Source organism: Urocitellus parryii, chromosome 9 (assembly GCF_045843805.1).
Source record: "Urocitellus parryii isolate mUroPar1 chromosome 9, mUroPar1.hap1, whole genome shotgun sequence".
Taxonomy (NCBI): domain Eukaryota; kingdom Metazoa; phylum Chordata; class Mammalia; order Rodentia; family Sciuridae; genus Urocitellus; species Urocitellus parryii.
In genome coordinates, this window is record NC_135539.1 from 21123483 (window position 1) to 21135557 (window position 12075).

General features: G+C 43.9%; 1 long non-coding RNA gene across 2 annotated transcripts; it reads right to left on the reverse strand.

Annotated features, from left to right (window-relative positions):
- Positions 1–1228: 1228 nt before the first annotated feature.
- LOC144257036 (uncharacterized) lies at positions 1229–11796 on the reverse strand. 2 transcript variants are annotated; one of them, XR_013344349.1, is made up of 3 exons: positions 11564–11796; positions 7374–7474; positions 1229–1309 (listed from the first exon to the last, which is right to left on the reverse strand). It is a non-coding gene; the product is annotated as an uncharacterized LOC144257036 (long non-coding RNA). The 2 variants fall into 2 exon arrangements; XR_013344348.1 differs by lacking the exon at positions 11564–11796 and adding an exon at positions 8624–9632.
- Between the last annotated feature and the right edge of the window lie 279 nt (positions 11797–12075).

A 12075-nucleotide genomic window follows, 5' to 3' on the forward strand; every position in this document is an offset into this window, starting at 1 on the left:
TTATCCTGGCCCTTGGTTGCACAAGCCCTGTTTGGCAAGGTTTGCCATCATCCTGGTGGGAGCCACTAAGGTGGGATCTGTTTGTGTGTGTGGTGCTGGGGATTGAACCCAGGCCTTGTGCATGCAAGGCAAGCACTCTACCAACTGAGGTATATCCCCAACCCACTAAGGTGGGATGTTGATAAGCAGAGTCAGATGCTCTTAATTATAGAGAAACTTGTTGGAGAAAGAAGTAACCAGGACTTAGTGTGAGAGCAGAGTCCCTTCTCCCTCTGTATAAATTTCTGGATCCACACTGGGCATCAGGTGAAGCAAGGCTCCTATTGAAGTAAAATGGCCCATTGCAGAGAAGGTTACAGAAGATCCAAGGAGTCTACACATCAAAAGCCACACAAAAAATAAAACTAGGGGGGTGGGTTGTGGCTCAGTGGTAGAGTGCTTGCCTAGCATGTGTGAGGCCCTGGGTTCAATCCTCAGCACTGCATATAAATAAATAAAGTAAAGGTCCATTGACAACTAAAAGAAAAAATTAAAAATATATAACTAAATGGTTTTGAGTTTTAACTAAATACATGGCACACTAATATAGATATCATTCAAAACTCTCCTTGTAAGGATGATTATATTTTTTCTTCTTCTTTCGGTGGTAGTGGGGATTGAACTCAAGAGTGCTTTACCTCTGGGGTGCATCCCAGCCCCAGGATCAACTCTCTTGATTATTTTTGCCTTCTTTCTCTTGCTTTCCACAAGATAAGAGAATTTGAACTGAAAATTATAGGGTGCTTTGAAAGCTGGGTTCTTGAATCGGGCAACTATACGTGAGGATAGAACAGCATACAAGATTGTCTGCTCTTTCAAGGTGTAGGACCTATGTGCGAATCGAATCTCTCATTCAGAGAAACTCCACCTACCAAAGGCAGCAGCTTCCCATTTTCAGACAATAGTACCATCACTTTTCTAGGACTCTTCCTTATTGCTGACATCCAATCTTGTATAGTATTCTTATAAGGAAAGGCTGAATTTGTTTCAGGGGTAAGCTGGCACCTTTCCCTGGTTAAAGATAGTAAAAATGGACATTTCAATGAAACAGACTTCTAAAAAATAAAAAAAAAAACTTGGCAGGAACAGAAAACAAACAAAAAAAAGACAATTTTTATCCTAATTGTTAAGTGCCAAATCATCAAATTCTTTACATAAAGAATATTTTGGGGGGCTGGGGATGTGGCTCAAGCAGTAGCGCACTCGCCTGGCATGCCCGGGTTCGATCTTCAGCACCACATGCAAACAAAGATGTTGTGTCCGCCGAGAACTAAAAAATAAATTAAAAAAAAAAAAGAATATTTTGGGAACCCGGGTGTGGTAGCACACAACTGTAACTAACCCCAGCTACTCAAGACACTGAATTAAACAAGAAGATCACAAGTTTGAGACCAGCTGGGGCAGCTTGGCAAGACCCTGTCTCAAAAAAATTAAAAAAGGGATGGGGATGTAAGTTAGTGATAGAGCACTTACCAAACTTACATAGGCCCTGGGCTCAATCCCTAGTATCCCCCCCCAAAAAAAGGAAGTTCTATGGTGGGGGGATGTGCAGCTCAGTGATAAGAGCACATGCTTAGTATGTGCATGCACGCGCACACGCAGGCACATACATAGAATAAAAAATAGGCAGCTCTGTGATGCTTCTAGTGTCAAGCCGAGGCCAATCAGAAAAGGCTTTTATTAATCAAAAGTAAACATTCATTCCTTAGGCACACTAGCCACATTTCAAATGCTAAATAACCACATGTGGCCAGTGGCTTCTCTGGGGGACAGCACCAATGCAGAACATGCCTAAGGTTGACAAAAGCTCAATTGGACAGCAATACTGTGGGTACTCAGCAAAAAAAAAAAAAAAAAAAAAAAAAAGAAGAAGAAGAAGAAGAAAATCCCAATCCCCACTTTGCCACCTCCCTTCCACCTCATTGTGATCAGCTATCCTTGAATGTGAGCGAGACTCGAAATCTTGGGGAAGGTACTTTGGAAGAGATGGTTCAGAGGATTCTTACCAACTGGGGCCCATAAAGAGCGGAGCTGTGCATGGACAGGGACTGCTGGGGAAAGGGGAACCTAAGAAAGGCTGACTTCCACCTTTGCTCCTTTTTCCTTCCTATGCCAGACCCCAGGTGCCTAGCCTCTTCCTTGGGATCTTGGCAGAAAGCAAAGTACAATCCTTTGAATTGGGTCTTGGCAAAACATTCCAGTTTGCAGGAAGCTGGCAGTAGCCAGGGAGCAGAACTTCTGCCTGAGCAACATCTAGTCTGAGGTCTGAATATCACCAAGTTCAGAATTCAGGTTCACCGGCTATGTGCCCAGCACCATTCTGGGCCATTGGAGAGAGGGGACAGTGAACCAGAGCTCAGCCCACCTTTGCCCAAGCTCAATCTGTGCCTCTCGGGGACTCTTCCCTTCCTTTGTACCAAGGCTGAAACAGCATACACGCAATTGTTAAGATCCTACTGACAGACAACACAGTTCTGGGTGCCCGGGCATATAGTATAACAGGGAACTAAACAAATTTTTCTTCCCGCAGGTCAAATTCCCTCACAACCTTTCTGATTTTAAGGTTTCTACTACACTTCACTGAAGGTTAGTCCTCAAGCACCAGCCTGGCTCTTTGGTTTTATCTAATCAGGGTAACTCCAAGCCTAAGGCTAAGAACTGAGAAAGGTGATGGTCAGGGTGCCTATTCTCAGAGGCGCTTACAACCTAGTGAGGGAGACACAAAACTGTGCAAAGGTGTAGGTGTGTGTGTGTGTGTGTGTGTGTGTGTGCGCGCACTTATGCCACATTAGTAAGCACTGACAGGAATTATCTCAGGGTCTCTCACTTCTGAGTTCTAAATGCATTGTGAATCAGTGAAGGGGGAAAAGTCAATAATAGTCTCTAACTAACTGAAATATGGAGAAAACCAGAGAAATTACATTAAAAGTGGTTATTTTCAAACCGGGCTGGGTGACTACAGGCCTGTAATATCAGCAACTCAGGAAGCTAAGGCAGGAGGATGATAAGTTCAAAGCCAGCCTCAGCAATTTAGAGAGACTCTGTCTCAAAATACAAAGGACTGGGGATGTGGTTCAGTGGTTATGGTGGCCCTGGGTTCAATCCCCAGTACCAAAAAATAATCTCATCCAGGCAGCAGTGATGTACTGTAATTCTAGTGATTCTGGAGGCCAAGGCAGGAGGATCATGAGTCCCCAGCCTCAGCGGATTAATGAGACCCTGTCTAAAAACAAAAAGGACTGGGGTTGTGGGTCAGTGGTAATGTGCCCCTGGTTCAATGCCTAGAAAGAAAAAAAAAAACATACACATAAAAGCAACAACAAAAATCTGGTTGCCAGGCAGGGGTTGTAGGGAGAGACAGAATAGGTGGAACACACAGAGTATTATTTAGGATATCGAAACTATCTGAATGATACTATAATGGTGGCTTCATTTATTCCAAACCACAAGATGTAGGTTTCACACCAAAAATACACCCTAATGTGAACTGTGGACTTTAGGTGATAAAGATAAAGACTTTGGGTCTTGATAGCTTCTTTAATTTTAATAAATGTATCAATCTGGTGGGGGATATTGATAGTGGAAGAAGTGTGTGTTGAGGGGGTAGGGCAGAGAGATATAGGAATCCTACTTTCCACTTAGTTTTGCTGTTAACCTGAAATTGCTGTAAAAAATTGAGTATATTTTTTTAAATGTAGGGGGCCTGGGATCCAGCTCAGGGGTAAAGCATGTGCTTAGGATATGCGTGGCCTTGTGTTCAGTAAAATAATAATAAAAATGATATGATGATGTGTGCTACAACATGGATGAAACTTTCAAATATTATGCCAAGGGAAGATGCCAGACACAAAAGACCACATGTTTGCCAGGAGCAGCAGCACACCCCTATAACCCCAACAACTCAGAAGACTGAGGCAGGAAAATCACAAGTTTGAAACCAGCCTCAGCAAGTTAGCAAGACCCTAAGCAACTTAGTGAGACACTCTCTTAAAATAAAAAGGGCTGGGGGAGAATTGCAGCCTCTGGGACAGGAGTCCCTTGTGCTTCTCCTTTATTGGCAAAGCAATAAAACTTCTTTTTCCTTTTTCTCAAAACCATGTCCTCCTTATTAAATTGGCATCAGGGACAAGGACTGAACTTTTGATATCAAAACTGGTGACCCACAAAGGGACTCAAGAGCAGCCCTTGCTCTAGTTTTCTTGGGCAGGCCTGGCTCTCTAAGCAACCCCACTTCCATGCAGAGGATGCAAGGTGCCTGGCGAACTTGAGAGCCAATTTTTGGAGAGGTTTCTCCATCGTGGTTTATTTGAGAAAAAGGAAACTGAACTCAGTACTAAGTCGAAGACACCCTTGGTCATCTGCTTCTCCTATGACCTTGGTGAGGTCACACTCAGGTCACACCAAGAAAAGATGACTTTGGAAATGCAAAGGATACCTGACTTGCAGGCAGATGATCCCAGATCTTGAAGACTCCACACTCCTGAAAGTCACTGCTGACAGAATCTAGGTGAATGGGAATGAGCCACCTCTGTTCAGTCTAGGAGGAGACTGGTTGGAAAAGGCTGGAAAGGCATGGGCCACTAAAATACCTTTCCCTAATAGAGTATCAACTTTGAAGTTGGGGAATCCTAGTTCAATGTATTATTTAGTGGAATTGGGACACCAGGCATACCTGGTGGACATGGAAGCCTGAGAACATTGCTGGGAGTTCCTTGGAGGAGTAATTTTTATTATTGCGGAGTACTGTTTTTTAGCACAACTGGGCGTAGTCTCACCCCACAGGAGACTAGTGTCCCCAAATGTGTTGGGGGAAAGAAAATTTCTTGCTGCGTAGCCTGAAAACAACAGATAAATTCACTCTTGCAGTTCTATGTGTTTGAAGATGACAGAAAATCTGGGTCCTCTTCAACTCATCTCAGAGAAGGGAACTGAAATGAAAATACCCAAAGCCCTACCCCTAAGTTGGTCACACAAAGCACCTGAGTGCTAGGACTTGAATGATCTATGTAAATGCCTGGTAGAGAAGCTAGGGCCAGGCCAGTGAGGAGAGATGGATTTGGAGCTGTGAAGGACACCCGATTTATCAAAAGAATGGTCCAGAGCTAAAAGGCTCCACACACCGGAAGGTCAGGTTTGGCAGAACCTAGATCTCCAAAGGATATCTGAAAACCTTGGAGAGAAGCTGTGACCAGGTAGCAAAGAAGATGAATTTAGAATGTTGAAGGACACCTGAGTTGCTGACAGGTTTCTCTCTGAATTCCTGGGAGATAATCTGGGACCGGGTCAAAAATATGCTGGGTTTCTACCCCTGAGTAGAAGGTATAGTGACCCAGAAGTGGAAATCTTCATGTTCCTAAGGGCTACTTCTGACAGGACATGGGTGAATTGGAATAAGCCTCCACTGATTAGAATAAGAGAAGATTCGTTGGACACAGCAAAGAAGGTACCAACTACCTTTCCTTAATAGAGCAGCATAGCAAACTTGGGGACAATTCATCACCAAGTAGAGTGGGGAAACTGGGAAAATCATAGTGGTCATGGTAGCCTGAGGCCCATTCTCACAAGTCTTTGGAGGAAAAGTGGAGTAGGTGTATGTGAACTCACCCCTGGGGAAAGAAGTGAAATTTGCATTCCTGTAGCCTGACTGTAGCCTGGGGATACACACAGGGCATTTCATGCCCCCTGTGTGAACATGATCTTGTGTGTTGAGTCTTCAAATTTGGTTTTTAGTGTTAGTAATAAATGGCTCTAACAGACTAGGTGGTCTGTTATGAATATCTCCGTATACATGTGTGGGAAGCCAACCTTATGGGTGACTGAGTTACATTCCCCAGCTGGGTGCTGAGGCCCTCAGTCACAGAAATGGGTGTATCTTCCTACAGCCCCATGGGTGCAGCTATGCTCACCTGTTGCTTTGTAATATAACCCCTTGCCCTGTTTAGGATAGAATCTTCCATGGAAGTGCCTTGTGTGTCCCCTTCTCTTACTGTGCCCTTGGGTGTGGCCTACCCAGGTGTCAGTCAACCTGCTGACAGTGGACATCATGAAGATAGACTCAGCCCCCTGAAACCTGACCCCTTGCCTCATTTGAATAGCTTCTCCTCAATAAAAGGGGTCGGTGCGTGCTCTCGCTCTCTCTCTTTCTGCAGACCCTTAAGGTCAGAGGAGCCGTCACAGAGACCCCAAAGAAAAAGGTATTTGTGTCTCTTGTATGGTTATTTCGTGCAGCCCAGTTAGCCCAGTTTAACTAGAGTGACCCCTGAGCCTCTTAGTCGCGAGAACAGAAACCCGGCATACATGTGCATGTGTTTTTTTTCACATTCCATATGGTAAATTAAACTGAGACCTCTGGATATTTACTAATCCTCATTGTTAAAGATGTTCCACACATGTCTGTTTATCTATCAATCAGACTAGCTTCCCTGAGTGTATTGATGGAAAGGAAATTCTTGATGCAGGGCTCAGAACCAGAGATGAAATTGCCACCAGATAGGGTCCAAGGATGTCTTATCAAGGGGGCAGTGGAACCTTCTGGCCCAGGTGAGTTCTTGACTTATACCACACTTTCAGGACATATCTGAGCAAGGCACAAAGACTTATTATAGGACAGTAAAGCAAAGCATGCATGCCACAATTACAGTGTCTCAGAGAAGTGTCTTTATCTCTCAGAGAAGACAAATGATGCAGCCAGGACTGAGCTCTATGACTATATATACATTTTGTTTGCGCAGAAAATTGCAGATTCCCAGGCAAGCTATTGTAAAAATCAGATGGCATGTCAATCATTTGTTTCTTCCTAATTAAGAAGAATACCATAAATCAGTTCTGGGCACATTGTGCAGGTCTTTGAATCTGATGAGATTAAATAAATTAGTTGATCTACAAGCATTAGCTGGAGATCGTATTCATCTAATTAAAGAGATAAGCACAAGTGGTCATGCTCATAGATCAGAGTCTCCATCTACTAAGATTGTTTTTTGCTCTCTCTATGGGAGCCCACCTATCTCAAATTAACACTGGTAATTTTGTGTGTTTTAGGAAAACTCACATAAATAAAGCTTAAAAGTATTTTAATATCCATGGAACTTGTAGTTATTGAAATAGAAATCTCCTTTAGCAATTAAAAAAGAAGCCAGATTAGCTGAATAATGACTACAACACCTCAAAGCTTATTTTATGTTCCACACAGAAGCATATAAAGCCTACTGGGGCAGAAATTGAACTTGTTATTTACAGCTACACGTGTCTTATTTGGAAGAAGCTGAGAATATTTCCCCCCATTCTGTTGCAGGGGCTTCATGATGAGGGAATATAACCAGGTAGTTTTCATTTACCTGACAAAGTCTGAGAGCCTTGTTTCCATATTTTTCTGGTGTTGCAATCCAAGATTATCCAGTGTGTCACAGAATCCATTCTTCACATCATAATGGGTTTGCTGGAGGTGGGAGACCAGGATGGTGGGAGTGAGTGGATCATTCCAGGGCATGGTTGTCCAGAAATTGTGTACTAAGTGTCTTCAAGAGACTTCTATGGATTTGTGAGAAATTTGGACCAAACCAGAAAGAAGATGGATTTGCATGTATGAATGTCAACTGAGTTTCAAGCATAGCAGTAGTAGAGAATTATAAGTCTCTATACTCCTGAGGGCCACCTCTGGCATAACCTAGGTGAATTAGAATAGGCTCCTTCTTCCCAGACTGAAAGGAGGTTGGGCCCATCTGGGAAAACATAGGCCTCTGAAACTACTTTTTTTGGGGGAAAAAAAATTAGTGACTGAATCTGGAGAATCCTGAAGACAATGTTTCATCAAGTAGATTGGGACAAAGGCCAGGCTAGTTGCCATGGCAACATAAGACCATACCTGGCAGGTCCTGAGAGGAAGAATTTTAATGAGGAGAAAAGTTTTTCAGGGCTGGGGTTGTAGCTCAAAGGTAGAGTGCTTGCCTATCACATGTGAAGCACTGGATTTGATTCTCAGAGTCACATAAAAAAACAAATAAAATAAAGGTATTGTGTCCATCCACAACTAAAAATATAGAAAAAAATTTAAAAAACGTTATTTAGAGCAGGTGGGTTTGGCCTTACCCCAGGGGATGGAAATAAAATATGAATGACTTAAAAACAAAAATAGAGGGTAGAATTGGGAATGTGACTCAATGGTAAAGCTTCTCTGTGTTAATCCAGTATCAAGCACCCCCACCCACTGCCCAAATCCAAGCCTTATGATTTCATTTATATGGACCCCAAATGAGCAAATGTATAGAGATATAAAGTAGATTAATTTTTGCTAAGGGCTGGAGAAGGGGTGAATGAAGGAAGTTATGGCCAAGAGGTGTGGGATTTCTTTGGGAGATTAATGAAAATGTGTTAAAATTTATTGTGGTGATGGGTATACAACTCTGGGAATACACTAAAACCCATTTAATTGTGCATTGAAAATGAGTTAGTTGTAATGGTATGTGACTAATACCCAAGAAAGCTGTCACCAAAACAAAAAACCCTTGCTGAGAAGAAATAGTCAGGCATAGAAATATGGTCATGGTAAATTATACAACACACACACACACACACACACTAAGGTTACCAGGAGGCATTTGGAACAGTCGCTCCCCAAACCTCAGCCCAAGTCAATATTCTCTTTCATCCGTTCCCTGTCTTCTCCAAGCAGTTTTGAGCCCTCTGTGTGTTCTTTGCATCTGCAGCTCTCGCTCAAGAACTGGTTAAGTAACATTTTGCATAAATGAGTGAGCAGAAATGGGCGGAGTGAAGTCCTAAACGGCCTCACTGAGCGCCCCCAAGTGGCCGTTGATCTCTGGTATCACCGTCCAATACAGGGTTTTCTATCCCTGCCCCAGACTTCACCACTCCCGCAAGAAGAAATACACGATCGCCACGAAGAAGCTCACAACCCTCAGCCTCCTATGCACAGATTCAGGTTTTGGGGGCTCAGGATGGGGAACCTGGCTGGAGGCAGCGCCTTGAACCCTCCCTGATCCCCATCCCCAGCTGAATGCTTCAGCCCCATGATCACACCACTGTATTTTCCAGATGAGAGGGAGCCACTCTGCTGGACCCTACATCCGAGCCGGCCTTGAACTAGCCTCGCACGGGCCGAGTTGCGGCCAGAATGCAGGAATCACCACGGCGTGCGACACTTTGGTACCAAAATGAACAACGGAACAAACAATACCCTAAGAGAATATGGCGGCGACCCTTTAAGACCATCATTCATAAACATTCTGAGGCTTGCCACTCATTTCCTCCATTTGATCTTATCAGATAAGAAACAGCTAAGCAGGTTCAGCCCAGGTTCTTAAAATTCCTAACCCCTCATTGGCTCTAGAGGAGACAGGCTAGAAGACTTGGCTTCCGAAAGTGCGCGGTGATTGGACAACTCGCCTCATCGAAATAACACGCTGATTGGTGTCTTGGACCAGACTCTAGGACGCTGTTGCTAGGTAACGACTGACAGCTGTTTATGCCAAGATGGAGGAGGTTCAGAGGAGGTAATCGTGTATTGAGGCCATGTAGTTCAGCGTGATTCTCCCTTGGCTGCTTTTGATCCCTTGGTCCATAAGGCCTTCAAGAGTGTGTCCTGGCTATAAAATAAACTGGGCTCCTGTGCTGAGAGAAGTTAATTCTAGGGTGCTGAGCATATTTATGGAACTTTTACATCGTGCCAGGTGTGCAACAGCCTATCCCAGACCTATCTGGCTGCACATTCAATGCTCTGCCCACCGACCTTATCACTAGGGATTTCCCTTGTAAGCCATCACGCCCTTGAACGACTCAGATCAGGCCTAGATGCCTGTGGGACTTCAGTGACTTACAGAAGTGTCCTCTCCACTACTCTTGAGGGCAGAGTGGGTAAAATCAGAACCGTATTCTATATTGCTTCTAAGCACCTCATACTGTAGCAGTAGTAATAAAAACAACAACATAATGTGCCAGATACTGGGCAGAAGCATTTAAAAAATCTCATTTGATTCTCAAAACAATCCCATGAAACTGATCATCTTGTTTCGCAATTGGGGAGGCTCACACTTAGTCCAGCAAGAAAATTCCAAAGTCACACTGATAAGTCAAGGAGTGCTCAATTGAACCAATGCATCCAACTCCAAAACCCTTGTGTTCTAACCATTGTGTTATATGGCTATTCTTTTGGCACAGCAGTTGCTCAAATATATTGAAAGAAAAAAATGTTTACTTTCCCTTTCCCTTGTGGTTCTCCACCCCATCTCCAAAAAATAGGTCATGTTTCTACTTCTGGTGGTTTTCAGTGCATCCTCATCCCATAATTCACCCCCTTTAAAGACCATAAGGCACAGGATATATGATAGGCTCCTAGTTCAGGGGAAAGAGCTTAGGTTACAGAGTCAGGGGAATATCTCTTAAATCCTGGCTCCATCTTGTGGTAGCTATGTGATGTAAGCAAGTTACTACAACTTGCCAACGTAAGTTTTTTTCATCTGTGAAATTGAGGTCATACTACTTTTCTCACAGAAATGTCATCTTAAATTTAAAGTATGGGGCTTATGGTAGGTACTTATTTCAAGAAAGTGATTCTCTGAGGCAGATAGAGCTGAATTTGGTTCCCAGCATTGTAGCCCTCTGTCTCCATGACATTCAGTGGACAGGGGGTGTGTGGAGAAAAAAGTTAATGGTTACTTTAAGAAAACTGCTCCCCCCCAAAAAAAATTCCCCAAAAGTGGAAGCATTGCCACCTGGAATCTAAGAGAGTGAAATTGCCTAGAAAAGTTACTGATATTGAACAGTTCCTTTAGAAAGAGATATTTGTGAGCAGTGAGCCCTTGGGGGCGTTCCAAGAAGTCTAACTTTATGTATGCAAGAGTCCTCTAATTTCAACAGGCTCTTCTGCAACCTGCCTTGCCTTAGTCCAGATTCAGGTAAATATAGAACTCAACTTTTTGTCTAAGAGAGAAGGTGGTTTGGGGCTCTTTGAATCCTGGAGAAGAAAGCTGAGTTAGAGCTGGTATAGGAGACCCAGAGGTAGTCCCAAGTGGGGGATGGATACAGCACCTGCAGATCCTCAACCAAGTGTTATTAGAACCATTCTAACATTAAGAAAATTGAAGCTCAGAGAAATTAGGTCGTTTCCAAGTCCACACTACATATGAAGGATGCAATCAGGATCAGAATCCAGGTTTGTCGGGCATCAACCCTGTAGAGTTTAACTACTGCAAGGTACTGAATATGCAACCTTGGTGATCCACACAGTTTTAGGGCGACGGGGAGTGAGGAGAAGGGAGAAGGGAGTCGGGGAGTGATCCCAGGCTTCCCTTTCAGGAAATTCAAATTTAAATGTTCATTTTTTAAAAAATTTTTGTATCAGGGATCGAACCCAGGGGCGCTTAACCATTGAGCATATCCCATACCTTTTTAATATTTTATTTAGAGACAGGGTCTCTCTGAGGCTGGCTTTGAACTCGCGATCATACTGCCTTAGCCTCCGGAACCGCTGGGATTACAAGGCGTGAGCCACCGCGCCCGACTCTTTTAATACCTATGTGGATTTGAAGTGGCCGGCGTTCGAGTGCCAAGAGGCTCCTTCTCGCCCAGTCGTGGTCCCAGGAAGGCATTCATATTTATGAACCACTGCAGCACCTGTCATTTTGGATCCGATTGCTGAGTAAGTCCCTTAGAAAACATGGCGCTGCCAGCCTCCCCGTTTGTTTCCAAAAGCCTCATGATGTCCTTTCCTCGCTTAGTCAAGCTAACCTTACCAAATAAGGTACCGTGAAGGCTGTACCCTTTGGTCGCCCTTCAGTACTAAATAAGTACGATCGCACTTCCCACTGTGACTTGCGTAGGAGCTTGGTGCCGGCTCTATCTTCGCGCTCGCTGATAGGTCAGTTCTAGTCAAATTTCTAAACAAGGTGCGTCGGTGATTGGGCCTTAGAGGGCGGGGACTTTTGAATGGCTCTGGCTTGGGACAAGCGGGAAGTCCTTGGGTTAGTGATGTTGTGAGGACCAAGTAGAAGAGGTGGCACAGCCCGTAATCGCAGCGACTCGGAA